Below are 23,774 nucleotides of genomic sequence, written 5' to 3' on the forward strand. Positions count from 1 at the left end.
TCCCTGGACAGCCTGTTCCAATGCTTGATAATTCTTTAAGTGAAGAAATGGTTCTTAATATCCATCCCCCAGTCAACTTGAAGCCTTTTTCTCTTGTCCTACCACTTGTTACCTGGGAGAAGATGCTGACTCCCACCTGGCTACAAACTCCTTTCAGTTGCAGAGAAAGATAATTTCTCCACTCAGCCTCCTTTTCTCCAGGCTGAACACCCCCAGCTCCTTCATCTGCTTCCCCACCTCCATCGCCCTTCTCTGGACACGCTCCAGCACCACAATGTTGTTCTTGTTGTGAGAAGCCAAAAACTGAACACAGGATTCAAGGTGCGACCTCACCAGTGCCATGTACAGGGGGACAATCACTGCCCTGGTCCTGCGGGCCACACTATTGCTGATACAGGTCAGGATGCCATTGGCCTTCTTGGCCACCTGGGCACACTGCTGGCTCATGTTCAGTCTCTGTTGATCAGCATCCCTAGGTCCTTTTCTATCGGGCCACTTTTCAGCCACTCTTCGCCTGGCCTGTAGTGCTGCCTGGGGTTGTTGTGACTCAAGGGTAAGACCCACCACTTGGCCTTATTGAATCTCATACATCTTGGCCGATCAATCCAGCCTGTCCAGATCCCTCAGTAAAGCCTTCCTGCATGCCAGCAGATTGACACCCCTGGACAACTTGATGTCATTTGCAAACTGTATTTGATGCCCTCATTCAAGTTGTCAATAAAGGTATTAAATTGGACTGACCCCAATATCGAGCCCTGGGGAACACAAGTTGTGACTGGCCATCAGCTGAATATAACTCCATTACCATCACTCTCAGGGCCCAGCTGTCCAGCCAGCTTTTTACCTAACAAAGAGTACACCCATTCAAGCCATTAGCAGCCAGTTACTGCAGAACAGTGTGGGAGCTGGTGTCAAAGGCTTTACTAATATGCAGGAAGACTACATCCAGAGCCTCACCTTCATCCACTAAGCAGGTCACCTTGTCATAGGGAGAGATTTGGTCAGTCAAGCAGGACCTGCCTTTCATAAACCTATGCTGGCTGGGTCTGATCCCCTACTTATTCTGCACGTGCCATGTGATTGCGCTCCAGATGATCTGCTCCACGACCTTCCCCAAAACCGAGGTCAGACTGACAGTAAATGATCTGTAAATCTGGTAAGTCATCTGCTATACAAGTATAAATTCCAATCTTAATTAATAATTAACATCAAGTATGAGGTCTTTTTGAAGGTGGGATTGAACAAGTGGGCTGATGGAGATAGCTGCAAAGTACATACAGATGCTGAGGTTGACTATGTATATATGAAGTATTAAAGGGAAACACCAATTAAAAAAATATACGTAATACATCTAGAATGGACTGTATTCCCTTACAAATTACTATAGGTGTTGTGGTGAAATATCAAAACTGACATAGTAATTGCCTACATTTGGTTAAGTAAATATTTCCCAGATCCGCATCAGCGTAACTATCATTAGCTGTTCTTCAGTATCTCTCCTGCCTGTAGTTTTAAAATAAGATTTAGATGAAGGACACATGATGGGACATAGCAACCCCTCTCAAGCTGTAGGTTAAATTAAATACTGTAAAAAAGATGTAATAAATTAAGTTAGATTTTTCAGAAATGCGTTATTTTATGTTGTATCAGCTAACCCTATTAAAAACATAAAGCAGAAAGACATCATCTGCCACTGACGGAAGACATAGGGAACCACTACCAGCTTGGCTTTTCTGAAAGCCAGTCCACTTATAACCAATATCCAAGCTTAGTTTTTGGAGCCTAGCTATACATTCTGACCAAATATCCTTAAACATTTCAGAATTCTGATTTTTTTTTGATAAAGTAATCCCAAGTAAATTAAATTTAAAAGTACATGCCTCCCATTTCCTCCAATAATTTATTTCATTTACCTCAATGCTACCATATGACTTATAACAAGTGCATATTGTTACCTTGTTTGCTGTCCTTTCCTGGTCACAATAATTATGCAGAGTGGTGTCATGTCTCATTATCTAGCTAGATTTGGGGATGTCAATCCTGAAGCTAAATCTTAAAAACCACTTGCCTAACACAAGTCATAGGTAAACAAGCCCTCTGTCCCTCCTCGACTCTTGCCTTTTCTCAAGGTCTCTGACAGCATCTTTATCAGAGTTTCACCACTCACTTTCCTACCCTGTCCAAGTTCCTTCTTCCCTTCACCCCAACACTCCACTATGCACATGCGGATTAAAGAAAAAAGCCTTTAGCCTTGATTCAAAGATAGGGGCACTGTGATTTTACCTCCTTCTTCCCTGAAAGATGATGCCATTCATTTCTGAGCAAAAGGCCAAGGGAAATGTTCTCACACTGATGTGAAGAAATACTAGATCACCCAAATCCAATCGTATTACTTAATAAATACCTCAGTATACCTCATGCTGTTACTTCTGTTGAGCATCATTCTCCTTAATCTAAACCTGCAAGTTTATTCACAGTCCAATTTACTATGAAACTGGTGCAGAGTGAAGGTACCCAGCAACTCATAAAAGTAATGTAGCGTCCAGCAAGATGTCATGTTTTATGCTAGTCCAACACCTGTCAGTGTTTGCATTGATTTATAGGATGGGAGTTTTTTTGGCTTTCAGCAATGGTAGAGACAATGCTAAAGTAGAGTGTTTGCAAATTAAGTGGAAAAACCTAAGGAACACTCACCTTCCCTTGAAACATTCTTGTGTGTGCGTGAATGAAAATCTGCATGCATTCATATTTAATAGAAATGACTGGGCAGAGGACAGTATCACTGTATGAATTTTAGGCTTTCAAACACTTCAGATACAAACATTTCTGTTTTAGTAAAATTACCTTGTAGATGATGCATTGTGTTTGATTCTTAATACAACACCTGCTCCATAATGCTTAATCTTGGCATTAGAAAAATAATTAAAATATTCTAAATTCATAATACTCCATCGTTCTGTGTAATGCAACATTAAGTGCTAAGGAGCAGCTATTGAGTGACGCTTCTGGTGAATGGAGCCAGAATGTCTGGTCATTAGATGATAGAAGCAATATTTTGGATAGTAAACAGATGTCAAATGAATTCATCAATACAAATAAAAATCTGCATAACAGGATCTAAACTCAATCTTTTAAAGTATCAGTAATTTAATTATGCTTTCCATACAGAAAGAACAAACTTATATTTTTTACTTGAAATAACCTGTGCTTTGGAGCACTAAAACAACAAAGCCAGGAAGGAGGGGAAAAATGTTTGGGAAAGACTCCACAAGAAGCACAGTTCCTTTTTTATTTGTGATGAGTTGCAGAACCTTTCCGTAACACATTTATCATCATCTTCTGGACCACCAGTACAAAGAAAATGACACTGCTACAAAGACATCTGGTAAAAACACACACACAATCCGTTTCCCTGTGCCCATAAATGAAAATATTAGATGGCATAAACTACTATATAGCTATAATTGAAGCAACATAATGTAATTAGATTATTGTGTCACCTTCTCCATGTTGTTGCTTTTCTCACTCTCATCCTTCCTATTTAAATAATGTGTTTCCAGAAATTAAAATAGAATGAAAGCTCATGGGCTTGTCTGAATTTGCATAATACCATTCCAGATCTTCTGCTTTATCTCTGTCTCTCAGTAATAATTAGGGAAAACAGAGCATTGTATTTGGAGGCCCAATTTTCTTAGAAGGTTAGAGAATCCTGGATTATACAGAATAAAATTCAGCAGAATTCAAATCCTGTAGTCTGAAATAGTATATACAATTCCTTGTACTTCTGTCATAAAAGAATGCCATCTAAACCTTTTGTTTTCTCACAGTGATTCTCCTAACATACTTTTCAATCTGTTTGGGGTTTTGACTATGGTGATGGGTTTCCTCAACATGCTTCCTGATGCAGAATCCTACAAAAGGAACAAAACTGCTATCTCTGTGTAAATTAAATTTTCTACCAATTCACTACTCATGTAATTTTCTCTCAATTATCCTACAAATATCCTTACTATTCATGCTCTATGAGGTGATTTGTACTCTTTGAGGAAAAATATCTACACATTGACCAATTTTGCCTTATCCTTTCACAGAACCAGGAGGGCTTTTCCCTTGACCCTCCAATACTCTCAATGTGACTAGTCAGAAATTTGCCCAAATGAAATTACACAGATTTGCCCCCCCCCCCCTCTTCTTTTTTTCCTCTGCCCTCTGGACTCACCTACTATACCCTTGCTATAGTAATATGCTGACCTACTTCTTTCCATTCAACATACTTTTAACAATTTAACAACATAGTCACATAATGCTTTATGTCAAGTCTATCAATGTTGCTTTTCATAATATAATAAAATTCTCTTTGGTTCTCCTATAATTATACTTCTGCATTTTTCTTTTCTACAGCTCTTCAGACAATTTAAATACCACCTGCATGATCCAGTTTATAATTTATATTTGCTTGAGGTTGGAGCAGGTGAGTGACTGTGGTCTCTTCCAACCTCAACATTTAGTGATTCTGTGATTTTTTAACATTGTTAAGTAAGATCATGTCTATGTAAGATCATGTGTACCTTACTACTTTTAACTTCCTGGTGTAGTTAGCATTTATTGTAAAATTCTAAACAAATCGCTCACCATGTAAGTGGGATAGATTGCAACTAAAGGGAATTCTTCTAGCTGTAGTTTTCTAGTTATGACTGTGGTACAATCACATTTTACAACACAATGTAGGCAGGCTGGCTAAGGATGAGGTGAATGGCAAGAGGTTAATTTGTTAAAGATATGAACTGCAGTTCACATCTTTATTAGTTCTAAAGTGAATGAAACAGAATTGGAGATAAGCTCAAACCAAATTGGGTGAGACCACAAAAACTTTAGGTTCAGGCTGGAGTGCTTGGATCTACTGCTGGCTGTTTCATTATTTTCTATTTAGAAGATGCATTCCTGGCAGCAGAATTGAGGACTCCTTCTCAGGCATTCAATTAATAGCATCAGTGAAGCTTCCTCCAGCATGTGCTTTGTCTCCATTCAGTAAAGAGCAACTTTCTGCACAATCAGGGAGCACTTAACCATGCTACGGCAATGTACGTGTGTATTTGCATCCTCCCTGACTCCTCATGACACTGAGCCCATTTGGGGAATGGCTTTAACCACAGAGAGTCCAGTAATGAAATTTATCCTCTTGCATTTTAACAGAATGAGTGTTATACTTTTATTTTTAAAACATAACTCTCTAAAAGAAGAGTTCAGTGACATGCATTGTGAATGACCAGGTCAAACTGTCGTGGCCTCTGTGGGGCATAAGGCTTGTCCCTGTCATCATTGCTTGCCTTTGGCAAGCTCTAGGCATCTGCATGTTGAACATACAGATTTTAATTGGCTTATTTCTGGTGCCTAACTCTTCTCTTATTCTACACAGTGAGTCTTAATGATAGAAAAGGTTTCAAGATCCTATTCTGGAAGCTGAAAGTGCTGATCATGACATATGATACTTTAATAACCTTACTAATTAGCCCATTCTTCCATAGGGTCATATTTCAGCGTAGATAACATAAAGCATGCTAGTAAAAATAGGCTTAGTGTGCTACTTTGTCATACTCATAGTCTGAATTTTTTCTGCAGCAATTATTCTCTGAATTTTCAAATCAATTTTTAATTTTAACCTACAGAATTACTAAACACAAAACAAACAAAAAAACTCCAGTTGTACTACTAAAATAGAAACTGCAACCATTTTATTTTTTTATTCCTGTTTATTTCTGAAACAACCATAATGTGAGAGTGAAGGATGTGCTAATGAAACTCTCGATCACATTTTAGTGACTATATCTACAGCAAACAGCTGGTACACCAGTACTGACTGAGGTTTGCATTAGGTTTTTTGTACTGCCAGAAACCTTTTGAATATTAAAAGCTGAGGTTTAGACAAATTCTCTTCCTCCTGCACCTGGGTTCAGACTTGCTGACATTTGGAAATGGACCAAGTGCCCACAGTTTTCACATATTCCACATGCAGTTACTACAGTTTCTCTGCATGGCTCTTGTTGACATGTAGATGGTGGCCTTAACTATTCATAGCTAGTGGCTTATGCATGATGATTCAGAAAATTCCCTACTACACTTCAATGAAAGTTATTGCTGCATGCAGGAGAAGTGCTCATGGGTGTGAACATATGTGTGTGTGTGTAAATAAATCCCTTCCCAGCCCCTGTAGTGATGTAGTGACCCTGTAGCTGATGCTATGGAGCAGGAAATCCAATTATACCTCACTTAGCATATATAACTAAAAATGTTATTATTGGTCATAAAATTATCCAGCCTTTTCAAAAATGAAATTTATGAATTATGTGACCGTATTCCTCAGGCTGATTTCATGCTCTGTGAGGACACATTTCCTGCAATTTGTTTTAATTCTGTCTGCATTATGCAGGTGGTATTTTGGTGTGAGAGAAGGTTGAGGCAAAGCAGCTGTCTTGGGTTGAGCTGGCAAAATACCAACTGCCCAATATGAAGTCAATCTCCTTCCTTGCCCTGATGAGAAAAGGGAGGGGAAAAAAACCTCCAAGATTTAAAGTTAAATTAGTTATATATATTTATAAAGAAAAGAGAAAATCAAAATAAAACTACAACACACACCTACACAAGTCAAATATAACAAACAATAACTCCTCATTCCTCATCAAACACAAATCCCTCTATTCTAGCTACAAAATCCCACTATTCTAGCTATAAAAAAATCACCTAAGAGAACTCAATCCCCTGAGGGACAGACCCAAGCAGAGAGAAGACTAAGACTAAACATTTTACTTTCCTAAGAAACCACAGCAGCAAGCAACGGTGAGACCTGGTCCAGGAAAACAACAAAACATGTACTTCCCAGTTGAGCAGCCAAAAGGAAATAAACTAAGCCCCTCCTACACCTGCTTTTATATTTGAGATGATGTTGGAATATGGTATGGAATACCACTGGAGAATAGAAGTCTGCTGTCAGCTAGCCTGAGCCAGCTCAAGTCACTTGATTATCTCAGGCCTACTCTGAAAATTAAAGCCTAAATTTAGGGCTAACTTAAACCATAAAACTCCACCCCTTATTCCATACCATATTACATCACTCATATCCTAAGTCCATGCTTAAACAGTCTTTGTTCTTTTCAGAACCATTTTCCACCCCTCCATATTGTAGGCATTAGTCCATTAGGATGAGGTAGATACTTCGGGCAAGAAAAGCAGTTCATCACTGGACACCAACACCAGTTCAGCTCAGGTCTTCTTCACCCAGTGGTTCATGGCCTGCAACACACAACTCAAAATGCAGGTTATTTTGTTTTCCCAAGGTTAAATGTCCTTGAGGCACACACTGGGTCTCCTTCCCCTTCCAGGGGTCTCCATCCCCACACTGAGGTCACCATCTCCTCCTCAGGGGTCTTCACAATAGTAAGCACATGTTTCACAGTAGTGGATAACCTTAGAAATAGCGTCCATAGTTAAATCCACCCCTCAGCCTTGCATTCACCTATAGGTGTCCCAAGGTATCATGGGCCCACCAAGCCAGAAACATCTCTCCCTTATGCTAGTCCAGGTGTGATGTTCCTCATTAGCTCGGCCTTTGGGCACATGAACATTCATATGACGACTCTTCACAAATTCTACTCAAGCAGTAGTGTCCTGCTACATATCAACAGCCTACCTGGGCCTCTCCATGCTTCCAGTTAGTCTTCTTCCCTGGGTCTAGCAACCTCCACATGGGGCACTGGCTATCATCCACAAGTCAGTATAGAGGTAAAGCCTTGGCCACTCCTCTGATTCAACAATGTCCAATAGACTTAGCTGTCCTCCTCCTCCTAGCTGGAGGCAGGACAGCCTTATTGCTGTTCTTGAGTCTTTTCTCGGATCTCTGCTTCAACTACATGGACAGCTTTTTACCAGCTTTCTTCCATTTTAATACTCGTATCCAGGCTTCAAGCTTAGAACTAGATGCACCGTCCCACCTCCTCATGTCTTCCCCCGGTCATGTAAGAATGACTACATTTCACCATGTGATTCATGCTTGGGGTTTACTCTCTATCAAGGTGGGGAGAAAGACCAATCTTTTGGGCTGTAAGGCTGTGAATTTTCCTTCTAAAGTGTTTGGGAATTTGAGCTCAGGCAAACTCCTGCAAATGCACAGAGCTTTCATATACACTATATGGCATTTTCCAAATATGTCCTAAAATGAAATGTCAACACTTTGATGAACAATTTCTGTAGCAAAAGAGCGTGTATGTGACCAAATGGTATAGATCACTGTTTACACAAAAATGAGCATAATGAAATAAAATAACCCTGAACAGCAAAATTCCATGCTATTAAAAACCCCAAAAAACAACAAACCATCAGAGCCAATAGCAAACCACATTATATTTTAAAACCATGAGCATATACAGATTCATCATCTTGACAAATGAGGCAGATGAGAGTTAAGAAGGATCATCAGTATTTACTGTGCTGTGAATTCCTCTCATAAAACTTCAATTCCAAGGGGAAAACTGGCTCACAGACCCACAGCAGACAAGCTGCAAACCATGGAGATCTCAATGGCAAGGCATATGGTTCAGTCCAGAGCCCCGGAGTGTCTTCTTTCTCTGGCTGGAGGGATATTTTATCTCTACTAAAATAAATTCTTTCCCCCCAGTTCAGCACTATGGTAATATGAGCCTTGACATGATTTACTTCAATTTTCCCATAACACTCCTTTTAACATTAACTTCCATAAAAGTATTTCAGGACACAGGTCCTTGAGGATGCCTGCACAAACTACTTTATTTCTATTCGGAGAGTAGAAAAAAATGTATTTGTGAATTTCCCCATGCTGCTAGTAAACTACGCAATCTTAATGGTGCAGTAAAAAACATATTAATCAAAAGTTCAAGTCATATTTTTATACACTGATAGCAGAGGTTAAAAATAACACAAACAAAAGCCCAGTTGAGACTGAGTGCTTGCAAACTGTTTCCTAGCTGGTCAGACTTCCTTACTGGGAACAGTAAGACATATCTCAGAAATCACAAGTGACAATCACAACTCACAACCTTTTGAATTTTACTTGAAATTCTGAAATAAACCAACCAAACAAACAAAAAAACCACATCACCTTTTCCTGCACACTCATACATACATAAACTTGAAATAACTGTTTGGGATACAAATGCATTGGGCTTGGCCATCTTTCCTAATTAAAGATCCCTTTTCCCTCTCCTTGGTTCACACCTCATCTAGTACAGACTCTGCAAACTGCCCAAATATTGCGACTTGCTATTCCAAAAGATGTGCACCTTAACTGCTATGGAAAGCTGTTACCTTTTTTCATAGTCAGCCATGAACATTAAACATCATACAAGAAGTCTGCTTATTTTTGTTTCATGGATTTGATTACCTTGGCAACAAAGTGATCTGTTCAAACTGCTCTTTGCTGTCAGTTTTAGAGTTTTCTGTGGCACAAAAGAAGCCACGAAGAGAGGATGAATAGGTAACTAACTCCTTCCCTGATGCTTGCATTGGTTTCTACAGATGGGAGAATGGATACAGTGTGAAAATGAGGTCCTTGGTTGCCCAGAACCAGTGGTAGTTAATACATGAACTGGATTAAAAATAGATTTTTCAGTTTTATGACAATCACTAATGAAATCCTACTAGGGAATGGAATTTTATTTTCCATATAGCAAAATAATATTTTTGGTCTGGAGAAGAAAAACAATGTGAAAGAAACAAAGTATTTGAATAAAATAAACGTTCATTTTCCACATCCATCTTTGGATTTTCATTAACAAATAAGCAGTCAAGTGCTGTCATAATAGCTTATTATAAATAGATAAAAAATCAAATGACTTCATATGGAAGCTCCTGTAAATCTCATTTTCTCTCAGATGACTGTGATATTTTGTTGCTTGCAAAGGAGAAAAAAAATAGTGGCGGTGACACACACACATCTAATGTTTCAGTGCTGCTTTACTGCTGTCTGACTGGTGAAAAGCTTCCCAACTCAGCTCGAGGATGAGATGAAGCCCCTTTCCCGCATCCCAAGGCCTGTATCCGTGCCCTGTCAAACCCTCCCTCCACTCAAAAGCACACTACCAGGAAACTTCTACTCAAATGGCAAGGGACTTGAAGCATTGTCTTTAAAATGTTGGAGGCAGTACACTGTACTGAAAAATACAAAAAAAGCTTGATCTTTCTCTAGAAAACAACCATGTACAAGTGGCACATCAGGGAGCCATATTAAACATTGTGCAGTGGTTTTTGTACCAAACACAACAGGTTAGCAAATATTTTTGGTCTTTTCTGTCAACTCTGCAAATTCAGTATGAAATATGAAAAACCAGAAAGGCTCTCATCTAAGTATGATCATGATTAATAAAAGAGTTGGAGGGGAAACCTGTTGTGAGTTACAGCTCAGAAGCCTCATTGTGGGCTGCAGTAATAGAGCTAATTCATCGAAGCAGGCTCAGTAAGAAATGTCCTTGTGGACTTTTTTTTTGAGTTGTGCACCAGCAAGAAAACACTGCCTCACATGGTACTGGCTGCATCTTCATCTAGTCTCCAGGAAAATAAACCAAAACAAATGGAAACATGTATTTCTGAATATTTTATGCTGTTGAAAGTGAACTTCATTTGACTGAATTAAGCAGCTTGTTTAAAATTTTATAATGTGTTTATCAATATGTTCTTGTGATTTTGAAAAGAAGAAAAAAATCTGATAGAAAATAAATACTGGGCATTACAATACATAATCTACAAAAGCATACATTTTTAAGGTTAAGGAGTATGTTGAATGTTTCTGATAGAAATAAAAAATGGTTATAATACAAAAAGTATTATTCCACGCCATGAAGTAAAGATTAGGTGTTATGATTCCTTTCTTAAAGTAGTACTTGCTCAGGACTGCACCTAAGAATAACTACACTGAAGTCAATTTTGGTTAAGCGTATGCTTAGTTAAAGATACTGTATGAAGTTGCTCAGAACAGGCTTACATGGTTCTGAAGTCAAAACTGCAATCATTTCTGGTTTTGACACACTCAATACATAAGCTTTGACTGCTTTGCAGCAGTCTGGGCCTTCTCTTCCCTAGACCATCAATATTTATGAGAAAATAGCAGTAAACTTGACTAAGAGGAATATCTTTTTTTTTCTTGCCCTGAATATACAAAGAAATGTCATCAGCTGAAATTCCATTGTGTGAGATACTTTTCTAAGATCTCACAGGGGTATCTAACTAAACAGTTAGTTGTTGAGCTGCATTAAACACCTTTCTATCTGCTCCCCCTCCTCTCTGATGTTTTTATCAATTGTTTTCTGACAACTTCTGCATTTTCATATCATCCTTTTTAACATTAATTTTAGGTCTTCTTCCATTTCCTGCAGCCCTTGCTGGTTGGAAGCAATTACAGGACCCTACCTTTTCTCACAACTCTCCTTTATTGCTTGGATTGTAGCTCTAACCTGGCACTGTAAGAATTGATTGGTTACGCAGATCAAAATGTTAAATATTTAAAGTGGCACCACACCATTCATAAAGTGAAACACAAAGTGTTGTTTACTGTCTGCTAATTATTTTAGTCCAAGCAGGCAGACTCAACTGCCTCCATTATTAATTAAACCTGTAAAACTGAGCTAAGGACAATAAATATGCTTGCTGGTAACAGTCCTGAAGATTAAGCCACAACTCTCATTAGCTATATTATAACATGAAAACCTTTTTATCCAAACTGTGCCAATATAAAGCTAAACAAATCATATTAGTCCATATTTCCAAATGGTTTGGATAGAACTTATTAAGCATGAAATATCAGATCTTAATCATTTTTAGGAGATAAAACTAACGTTACCAATTTACTGGTGTCTGTGGCTATGTATGACCTCAAGTAGCAGAGACCTGTGTTCTCTAAAACAGCATGCACAAATTAGTTTGAAGGTCATCTTAAAGGAAGGTTTCCCCATATGGCATACAATAGCAATATATAACAATCCACATACAGATTCTACCAGTGATCTATTTCCTCACAACTATGTATTTGCTACATGAACATTATACAGGATCATCATCACTGGGTTTTGTTATCAGGAACACTGTAGTGTGACGGAAATCACAACCAAAATTCACATTCATGCTGAAAAGAACTGTGTGAAAACCCCTAAGAGTTGTATGTGTTGATATTAAGTTTGATAGTTTCATTGCATAACCTGAAGCAATGCAAGATTTCTGAGCTGGTATTTTCAATGGTGACCTGAAACTCTGTTCCATTCTGTCAAAAGTTTCACACAGTGGTTGAGTGCTGATTTGCAGTTTAGGACCAGAAACACTCAAAATTCTCATTTTTGTTAGACACAGGGGGACGGATCTGAAGGGAATGGAAGAGACTAGTTATAGCATGCAAAGAGGTAGGATAGATGTAAGCACATATGCCTGTGAACTGCAACTTTTGAGTGTTGCAGAATGTAAAGCCTACCACTCTGTTGTGTGTCTCTGCAGGACTCGGAGCCTAATTATAGAGCTGTATGAAAAAAGTTCTGCTTGTCAGCAGAACCAGCAGGAGAGAAAAAAAAATCACATTTTTGCACATTCACAGAAGAATAAAATATTTAGGCAGAAAATCATCACTGCTGCAGATGGACACTTACAGAACAAAAATGGGTATTTTTTTATGGAGCTCTGCTTGTCGCTAGCATAGCCAGAATACATTTGGTAGCGGATCTAAAATCAAGCCTAGAATTCTTCAGTCACTGCCAGTGGCAAAAGATAGTTCATAGGGTAGTGGAAGCTGAGGATTGCAGAAAAATTCAAGGTGTGGCAGCTGTCCTAAAATGAGTAGGCAGGATCCCACCAAATTTAGAGTTGCTGCACTTACCTATGCCAGCAGAGAATTTGGCTCTGGATGGCATTGAGTCCTCCTCAGTAAAAATCAGCCACAAAAGCCTGAGCAAAATTACAAGGCACAAGGAGAGGATGTGACAATATCGTGACAACGAGAAAAGAGAACTAGAAGAGGTATGAAAAAAAATGCACAAGCTGTTAAGGAAACGAGCAGTCACCAGGTGCTAGTGGTCAATGAACTTTAACTGCTTACTTCTATCAAAACTAAAGACACAGTCATTAAATGCATGCTTTGACTCAGAAGAAATATGCCTATAAAAATCTGCTGTGTACCCAGAATGTTTCATGAAGGTAACAGGCATTTTTAGGACAAATATAACTTGACAGGATAGTAGGCACAATACCTGATTCCCAGTGGTGCTCAGGTGACAGCTTCTACTGTGTATATAAAAAAAAACTCAATAACCCAGAACAGTGTTTTGTGTATGTGCTATATGACCTTCTGCAGCCCTAATAGAGGATTATCCATTTGCAGGTGCAGGTTTGTGACACAGAAGATGAATAATTTATGTTGACTTTTCCCTTCTTTCCCGCACTTAGCACTGAGCAGAGAAATTGTGATTCATCGCTGCATGGTCTTCACCATTTCTCTACTACCCAAACTGTGTTTGCAACCACCCAGTGGAAAGCCTGACTCTTAAACTCAAGCTGTGGTGACCTGTGCTTTTAGCTTTGGATAAGTGTTTTTCTCTTACGCTTGTTAAATGCAGTGTGAATTTTATGTAAAAGTGCTTATTTCTTTTTTCTTTCTTTTCCCTCACCATTGTCTAATTTGGCAGTCCTTGGAGTGCTAGAGAGTCTCTTTAATGTATCTCAAGGCACAAGGACTCTGACTTTACTGCATTAACAGAACACATTTATTTGCTGCCTTTATATGTGGCAGTGGGAATTGATGAAGGGTTGTGTTCTCAATACTTCCCTCATCACCTTCTTCTTTGTCTGACATTAGCAATAAAATACAAATTACAGAAATGGCAAACCAAGCATACAAATTATGAAAACTAAATTCATGACAGCTAACATGTAGGAAAATATCAGGTGAGGAGGAAATCAAAGGAAAATGCCAATAAAATAGGCTACACCAAGAGGAAACAATGATAACTAAAGATACTGAATCCAGTAATATCTGTATACACTAGTAACGAATAAATTCAAAACAAAAATTAGTACAAAGCAGTAGAAGTCCTCTGCAACAGGATGTTCTGTGTATAACCTGCCAAAGTGTCTACTCACTAAACTTTTAGGCTGCTTTCTTAAACAAGGAGGAAATATTTCTTCCTGTACCTTCAAGGTGCCTTAAGATCTGTCCTATATTATAAAGAAGTAAAACAACTCTATGTTTAGTGTCGATAATTCCAGAAGTTAATTTTATTTGGTTTAATTTTTATTTTCGAATCAATGGATGGACTTTTTCCCAGCCAGTTCAAAGAACGAGATTTGACTCAATAAAAGGTAAACCTTTGCATTTGCTTTGCTGTTACTTCATCACAATACTATTAAAACCCCAGAAACAATAATAACAAGTCCAAAATCACTGCCTTGCATATAGCTGTTTACAGTCTGTTTCTTCCACTGCAATATATTCCAAATCTTATTATACCCCCTACAGGTAGATTTTAGATGAATTCTTGGGATCCCATGAGCTTCTGTTTGTCTACTGTAGGTTGCAAAGAGTAACCAAATCCATTACGGGTTTTGGAGAGATTTCTCATAAGCCACATTCTTTTGACTTTAAAGCAATCCTCACAGAAAAGTCTGCTATGTTTTCCGAAATCTTAGATAACGTATGAAACTAGAATGCAGTTGTTGAAATAGATATCTTTATTTAACATTAAAAGAGTTTAACTATCTTTTTATATGCCAGCTTTTACTAGATGCAGAATATCACATCTGAAGCTACTAATCATTTTCTTTTGAAGCAAAAAAAATACATTCCTTTTTTTCTCATACCTTATTCTCATTTACAAATCCTGTAATCCTATATAATCATGCACAAATTGTTTATAATTTGAACATATTTTTGTAAGCGTTGAAAGAAATCATTAGCAAATGCCTTTACATTCCTTTACAACTACTCATGCTGCTTCAAAGGAACTATTTTGCAAAGATTGACAGAGAAGGAATCTTGATAGTAATTTATGGATATTTAATGAAAAATTACAGAGATAATAGGATTTAAGTAATGACCTTTTAAGGGTAGAATCTTTAGTACACTTAATGCTTCCTGATTTGCTCAATCTATATTTATTTTCTAGGAGATGACTTTGTTTTTTCCATGGCTTGATCAATCAGTCTGTCTTGCTTCTACTTTACAGAAAATATACCAGAATTTAATCCAAATTCAGCTGAATTATACCGCTTTGAAGCTGCTCATTTTCTCCAGTTGTTGATTAATACATCCCTTGTGCAAACATCTTTCTCCTACCTGATGTCTTCAGTAATGTCTCAATTCATTGCTGATGACATTCAAATATCCTCCAGAGATGCTTTTTGAAGTCACAAATGGAGGATTATGCCCATCAGTGAATGACTCAGGCACAAAGTGATTGATAAGGCAAATAAACACTTAGATCTTAGCAATCAGTCAGTTGTGATATGCAAGAGGGAAAACAAGACTGAAGACATTTCAGCTATATATCATGTTTTCTAAATTATCTCTGTATGCTGATGGTCCTCTTAATAAATTATCCTCCCTGGTTATCTGATCTGATCTAAGTTTTCAATTATGTCTCTTATCAAAGCCATGTAACAAGGCAGTCTTCCTCAGTCTGAAGCTATTTCAATGTCCAAGAAAATAGCTTCCAAAGTACAGAAAGAGAAAATACTACACAATTGGGTTTGAGTTGAGAAGATGTGCATACACACATTAGAGAGACTTTAAGACATCAGAGAAGTCATGGCTTTATTCCCAGATCACTGAGCTGAGTTTTATGTAAGTGGCAACAATATATGACATTTCATGTGTTACAGGGGAGTAAGAACACTTTGAGCATCTTGCACAGCATCATACTGAGAAATCAAGACCTTGCATCACCTCAGATGTACAAAAGTAAAAAAAACAAAACAAAACCAACAACAAAAAAACCCCAAAACCAAAACACCACAACCAAATTTAAAAAAAAAAAAAAAACACAAAAAAATAAAAAACAACAACACCAAAGAATTAGGCCATGGCACAAGAGTCAGTAAATTATTTAGTGGTTTTTTTTTTAATTCATGCTTCTTGGACTGACCAAAACAAATAAGAGATTTTAATAAGGACAGCTTATTTTCTAAGAGAAAGTCTTATGAAAGTCCATATATTTGTTTTTAATAAGATTTAATCTGCATAAGGTTTTGGAAACCCAAGGAATAAGTTAATTTAGAAAAGAGGTCTAAATAGTATGCATTTCAGAAGTAATTGTGGGCTGCTGGTAGAGTCTTCAGACAAATTTGTAAGAAATTTTATAGCACATATATGTGTGATCATTATACTTCTCATAGTATTGCAGATCATATCTTGGGCTTTTTACTGGTGTGGGAAGTGATCTTGAAGAAATCTGTACCTGATCATGGTAGCATGGTTGCAAAATACAAATGTCTTCCCGTAGATATAAGCTTTTCAAAGGTCACAAATAGCAGCAAAAAAAGGAAGTTTTGAGGTAAGCCATATGTTTTTTGATTCAGAGACCATTTCGTTTTTACAGCCACTAGTACAATGCAATCTTGATTTATAATTATTATGCCCATTCTCACAATGATGATAAGGTTAGTAAGAGAATAAAGGACCTTTATCATTAAAAAATAAACAAACAATCAAAACCAAACAAACATACAAAAATGCTATGGCAATCATAGTGCTAATCTAAATAATATCTAGTATGGACTTGTGATGTGAACTAGACAGTTGAGACAACTGCATTTTAAAATGATATCTGCATTTTTTAAATACATGTAAATAGATGCACTTACAAGTTAAGCCAAAAAACACAAAAATCTAGAATTTATACATGCAATTGATGAACTGTACATCAAAGTAACCTAAGAATTAAGTACAGAACTATATCTGATTTTATTTCAGTTTTGAAAGTGCAACCTTACATAAAAAATGTTTTATATCATTAATTTGGTCGAGAAAGTGGGCTGTAGTATAAATTCCAGGCAATGAATGCTTGTGGAGAAGAAACTAGTAAGCATAGGAAAAACAAACTTAATGGAATTTTGTCTCTATGTCCAGAACTTCAAATGAATTCTTGTGCTAAACATACTAAAATTCCTATACAGGAACAAGACAGCTCATGACATTTTCAGTATTTTCTACTCCATTCATTTCATCTGCACAACTTGTCCCATGTCCAAGCCATCGTAAGAATAAATATAATGATAAATGAATAATCTCAATTACATCACAGTAATATGAACATGACAATGCTGAAAGACTCAATCTGACCAACAGCGTTGAATGTCATACAAATGTTACAGCATGTCCAAGGTAATTTATTGGAGTGTCTAAGATATTTAACTTTTGGAAAATGTTCTCTGGGAGAACTATCTCAGAAGAAAAAGTAAAATATTTACTACAACTTTGTTGACTTATTTTGATGTGGTTTTGTTGATTACACCTGAAGTCTATGTGGAGACCTGCAAATAACCAAGAGTAAATATTATATGAAAGTCTGTGGAGTAGGCTAACCAGGATAATGATAATCTTTCAGAAATTTAATGCATATGTTTTTAAACAGGTAATAATTAATCATCTTTTCCAAGAGTAAATTTATGTTAAGCTTCCTGTCAAGTACCATTTAGTTTTGAGATCATGCATGTGGGGAAAATATTGCGGCAAACACATCTTCTGGATATGTGTTCTCATGGCTAAGCAAGAATTACAACTTTTCAACTTTAGTGCCTGAATGTCTCCTTAACATAATATTGTGAGGAGCTTATGCTGTTAGATCAGCTTCTTCTGATACTGTGCCAGAACAGGATTTTTCCTTTACCTGCTCATCTGTGTAGCCACTACTCTTGGGTGAATACTTTGCTATAGCAGGTTGGTTACAACCTATAGCAGGAATCTTACAACTACAGGACAATGTCCCTCATGTGCTTAATGAAGACTACAAAACCAATAAAAATAAAACAGGATTCACAAATTCTTGTGAAGTGATGCTGTTTGGTAAAGGAAGACACCCAAAAGACTTGCCTGATACAATGCCTACATCTATTACAAAACTGTACATTTAGTCCTGATCAAAATTATTTGAAGGCTAGAAGTCTGATTGAATATATAGTAAATCTTTAACTATGAAAAACTGAACATTTCTCACTTGTAAGGAGGCTGAAGCCACAGTCCCTGTATGTTGAGTGAAAAGTTGTCATACTTTACTCCTCTCAGGTACTGCAATGATCAAAGTTTGTCTGCTTTTAGTTCCAGCAGCAGAAGGTTCTCCAACGATAACATCATGTTTTAACACCATTTACAATAAAACCACTAAGAGCACACTGAAAAAAGGAAATTCCCAAAAGAGGCTTCTGATGGATGGAAAGAGTTTGATGTATTTTCTGTTTCTAGGTATGGGAATGTAGAGAAGCTATCAATTTATCCCAAGACTGGCATGTAACTTTGGTCCTGAAGGAGATGTAAAGAGGTGTTTTATATATGGTGTTTTAACTAGCACATGGCAGCACACATTACTCTGTTATTCTGACATAACCTCATGACTCTGTAAGCTTAGGAGCTAGTCTAAGTGGATGACTATACAAAGTATGGGCACGTGTGATCAAGAACATCAGCTATAACATGGACAGTAATTCTAATGTTTTATTATAGTCACAACATACAGAATCTGACATTGTATTTCCCTTATTACATATCCACTTGGATCACTTCAGAATTGATTTTTTGCCTTTATGAAGTACAGTGAATTATCCTGAATTTCCTTTTAGAAAGCAGCACACAAAGATCAGATTTTCTTATGCTTCACACACTTTGGGTTAGCTTCATAAATCAGGCAAGAAATTAATTATGAAAAAAAAGATTACCTTTCCTTCCACTAACTAGAAAATATTACTGTTGCTTCCATTCCAGATTACAAAGACAGAGAATCATTGCTCTAGTATGCTGTTGTGTGTATAAACACATCTATACATACATACATGCACATTATGAAGCTTTGAAATCTTTATGCAAAATCAGAATGTATTTATCTTACCAAGTTTTAACAATTTCATAATTTTTCAAAAGGCACTATCCCCTAATATAGTGTTATTGATCAAAATCACTGAGAAGATAAGAATCTGTAGGGAGTCCATCACTTCCAGAAAGAGTATTTTTCCCTTGTAAAGTGCTAAGAAGTTATTAATCCAGGGTGTAACAGATCCTGAAAAAAGCATCAGAGAAGCATAGAAGAAGGAAAACAAATACCGTGAAACACCTACTAATACAATATTAGCAAACAAATGTCTATTTTACACTGATTCTTGGGAATTAAGAACTTAGTATAAACTGTGGTGGATTTCAGTTTAGCATTGTATAGTACAGGAAATTGTTCAAATGATTGAGGTTGCTCTGAAACTGACAGAAAAGTGCAGTGCATAAGCAGTTAGCAGAAGCATATGGAGGGAGCAGACCAGCAGTGGCAAATTATGCAGTGTGTTCAGAGGAACTAAGATCTGCATTACAGGCTACATTCAGAAAGACAAAATCATTCAGAACTATTTTTTTTCAATGCCACTGAACCAATCACCTTAGAGGGCTCAGTGCATTGGCATGCATATTTTTAACATATAGTTTTCTATGATATCTTTTGTAAAGACTTCCATTAATTATTTGAAAGAAATATTCCTATCATTAACCTAATCAGAAAACTTTCAGTGTGTTGAATCTGTTCAGTGGGATAGATTTTTCTATATTGCTAGCAAATCAGATTTATCCTTTTCAAATATGCCAGCTTTATAACAAGCAAAAAGGAAAACTGGATCTCAGATTGTCACTTAAAGCATCCTACTTTTAACCTCCTCCTTCCATCCAGAGTTCTTTACCTTTACTGACACCCTCTGGTCCCTATGTCTAAGTCAGGTTTGAAATTATTCCAGCACTCCTTAAAAATTTTACTTTCCAAATCAATATTTTGTGGAGCACCAAACTGGACATTTCTGAAAGTTCCATAAATCATATTACTGATTTCCAGGAGAGTTTACCATGTCAGTAACTTATTCAGAGGACACCAGCAAATTTGCCAGTCATGTCCTCCCTGTATTGAATCTGTGCTAACACTCCTCTAAGTTACACATTTCTTAAAGTTGCCCTTTATTGTTTCCTAAGAACAGCTTTTAATCATATCTTTTATCTTAGCTGCTAGGATATTTTTCTTCAAGTCATTTTCAAAGATCCTTTCTTTCAATTTCTCAACTTTAATTCAGCCAGTCAGATTTTTTTTTTCCATTTTTATTCTTAGTACATCTGCTCTCATTATAAAATGAAAAATAGATCCATAGCCCTGACATGTTAACCTAGAATTCAAAGTATGACCTTCAGCTTCCTATTGACTAACAAAACTAAAATATACACTGAATCTCCCAACTATCCATGGATATCATCACACTTTTATATCATGCTCTGCTAATTCAGACTTTTTGCATGGGCATTTGCTTTGTAAGTGTATATGAAACAGAAGTTTTGCATGTTTAATAGTCCACTTTTAAAACTACTTCACTGTTATCATCTTCAAGAATGCTGAACACTTCATTCTCCTTATTTGTTGTCTTCCAAGCCTTTGCCTTCTTAACCTCATCTCTCAAACATTGCCATAGTTAAAAGCATATTGCCACTGAGGGCAAATGTACATGAAACATTCCTCAATTACTGTAGTTTGCATCTTACTTTTCTGTCTTCCTTTCAGTGTACCTCACACTAGTTTTCCCTCACAAGACAAAGGCGTTTTGAAACTTTTTAGATAAATGCTATAGTAATTAATTTTAAAATATATTTTAGAAATGTTAAAAGACAATTTGATAGCTTTTTAAAGTAATGGCCCAATTATTGTTAATTCTTTCACTATCCACTGTAATAACATTAATCACGATGAACTGATTTCGCGTTGATTGCCATAAAGTACTTCTGAAGGAGCTGTACTGTAACTCAGTAAGAATTAATTGCACCTTTATCAATTGGAAAATATAATTCAAATTTTAATTATCAGAAATCCTCCCTTAGCTTTTGGCTAATAATGAGTGTGTCATTTATTTTGGTTTCAAACTTCAGGGTCTTGTCAAAGCTCACTGAAGTCTACGAGAATGCTTTAACTCCTCAGGAAAAAAAAAAACTGGCACCAGGTCCTTCATTTCAAAAAAAAAAAAAAACCTCTGAAAAATGTGTCATTTAAGTAAAGTATTACTTTTTAAATTAAAAACAAAACTTTGCAAAAACTTTATGTTAGATTTCTAAAATACTGCAACACATAGTGTGATGTGAGAAAGTTTTCTACCTTGTGTAACTTGTTTTATAAAGTTTCTGTGCTCAACAGGAATGAAACTAAACATCTGAAGTACAGATACAGTAATAGACTTTTTTTCTGATATAAAAATCTTAAAACCATAGTTTCACATTCTATATTACAATAACTCTCAGTTCATCTTCTAGCCAGATCTTAGACATTGCACATAGTTTTATCAACTGTCCCCACATCAGAGAGGAAAAATCAGTGCATCTTTCCGTAATTCCATCACTTCTGCCTGTCAGCAAAAGACGGTCCAGGCACCATACTTTTCTAATTCTAGAGATAATTGTTTACCCCAAAGCCAAGTACCATCCTGAACTCCAAAGCAACACAACTTTCAGTGCATCACTATAAACTCAATATGCTGTGTTATTTCCTGATTCACCCTCAACCACTAGCATGGTAGCTCTCCCCAACGTAAAAAATTAGTATATTAAAATAGGCATTCCTTTTCTGAGTATGTGTATGTTCTAAAAGCCTCGCATCTCTCTTCACAACTCATTCACTGCAGTAGTTTGCTTGCTAGTTAAATGACAGGAATCATATAGCAGATCACAGTAATTTCTGCTTCAACTTTTCTGCTCGATTATGAAAACAATTTCAACATAAGATTCAAAACAAAAATCTCAAACACAGAAACCTGCAGCAGGAGCCCAAAAATGGGATCTCACCGTTGTCGGTTTCACAGCAGACTGCTCACAGAGATGCCGCGATGGATATTACCACGAATAATCTGCACACTCCAAAGTCTAACCAGGGAAATCAGTGCCAGGCTGTGGGAACGGCAAAGACACTTACCGCTGCTGTGACACCGTCTCTCTCGCCCTGACTTTCAGTCTCTCTCTCCCATCCTCCTGACAGCCTCAAGTATAACGGTCCCTTATGGTGCTGAGCCTGGGGGAGCAGAGGATTGCAGAGTTGGGGTTTTTCCTTTTTCTTTTCTTTTTTAATATTTTTTTTTATTAAACCATCCAGCGGTAGTTCTCCAGACCCGACCGCCTCTCCTCCTCGCTTCGCTCACTGATGGAGAACCCCAGGTGAAGGCATCCGCGCCGGCTGCTCCCGCGAGCCCCTCCCGGTCCCGTCGTGCCCCCTCCCGGCGGAGGGACCGAGGCGCCTCCCCCGGCTGCTCCCGTGGGGGCGGTGGAAGCTCTGCCCGCCCCTGCCTAGACGCGTGTGGATGTATAGATGATGTGGATATGTGTTTATACGAGTGCCATCTCACACCGCCGCTCGCCGCCCCCCGCTCGCCTCTACCCCTAAGCGCGCAAGCACACCCTCCTCGGCCCCCCGCCCTTTCCTCCTCCTCCTCTCCACCTTCCTCCCTGATTTTTTCCTCTTCGCTCCTCTGCCCCGGAGCGTGAAGGCAAGAGGTCGAGTTGGCGAGTGCTGTCCCCTGATCTCCTGCTCCTCTAACCTATCCACCACTTTCTGACCCTATCCTCTCCTTCTCAGCCCCTTCTCCATCCTCCTTCCAGGTAGATTGCTTTGTAAAGATTTTTTTTTTCAATGCATTTTATTCCCCTCCAGCGGTGATGACTCTCCCTACCCCCGAGCTCTGCAGCCGGAGCCAGGGAGCCGGGGCTGCTGCCCGCACCGCGCGATCTCCGTCTTTACACCGCGGCCGCTCTGGCTGAGGCACACCGGGGGCAGCCGTAACACTACAGCTCCAGCAGCCCCTTCCGTGCCTGTTCCCTTCCCCATCATCCCCACGTTTTTAACCGCATCCCGCTCTAGCCTGTGGCAGCGCCCCGCCCGCCCCGGCCCCGGCGGTGAGCTCCGCACTCCGTGCCCGCCCCCGCAGCGCCGCGCCCCCCGCAGCAACGTCCGGCGCAGCTCCGGGCGCGGCTGCCGGCGTCGCTCCTCCATAGCAGCCTTGCGCTTCTTCCTCGGTCGCTTCACATCTAGCCCTGCGTGTGCTGGGTTCCTGCTCTTTGCCTCTCTCTAATGGCTGCCCTGAGGATCCAGGCTGATTCTAATCTTTTTATTTTTTTCCCTGTGGCATTGGCAACTTTCTGCTTTAACATTTAATGGTGTTCTGCCCTTCTGTTCTTTTATTTTCTTGCCTTTTACCCCCTTTGCCTTCCACAAGTTGCTAGGTCTCTTTTAACTTGTGCATTAACTGAGTAACTATTGAGTAGTTCCTATTCTCCGAGATTAGATTTTTCTCTGGTTCAGTGACTCCATAGCAGTTTATGCTTTCTGAACCTCTGTGGTGTACATATATGTGTCTGTATGTGTGGGCATTTTTCTTTACTAACTTTTCCTTGTACTAATTTAGTTCTCCTATCCTGGGTACTTTCTGACTAATTTTCAGAAACTGACCTTTATTTGTTTTAGATTAATGAGGAAGAGGATTCTGGATTAATTCTGGAATTTCCTGAAGGTTCTTAA

At 38.1% G+C, this 23,774-nt stretch overlaps 1 protein-coding gene across 2 annotated transcripts in view; it reads right to left on the reverse strand.

Annotated features, from left to right (window-relative positions):
- CNTN5 (contactin 5) overlaps window positions 1-22,589 on the reverse strand; it is a 619,546-nt gene extending 596,957 nt beyond the window's left edge. For both annotated transcript variants that reach the window (XM_071555265.1, XM_071555257.1), the window contains exon 1: window positions 22,179-22,589. The gene's annotated coding sequence lies outside the window, so the exon portion shown is untranslated. The remainder of the gene's footprint in view (window positions 1-22,178) is intronic.
- Between the last annotated feature and the right edge of the window lie 1,185 nt (window positions 22,590-23,774).

Source organism: Pithys albifrons, chromosome 1 (assembly GCF_047495875.1).
Source record: "Pithys albifrons albifrons isolate INPA30051 chromosome 1, PitAlb_v1, whole genome shotgun sequence".
Lineage (NCBI taxonomy): Eukaryota > Metazoa > Chordata > Aves > Passeriformes > Thamnophilidae > Pithys > Pithys albifrons.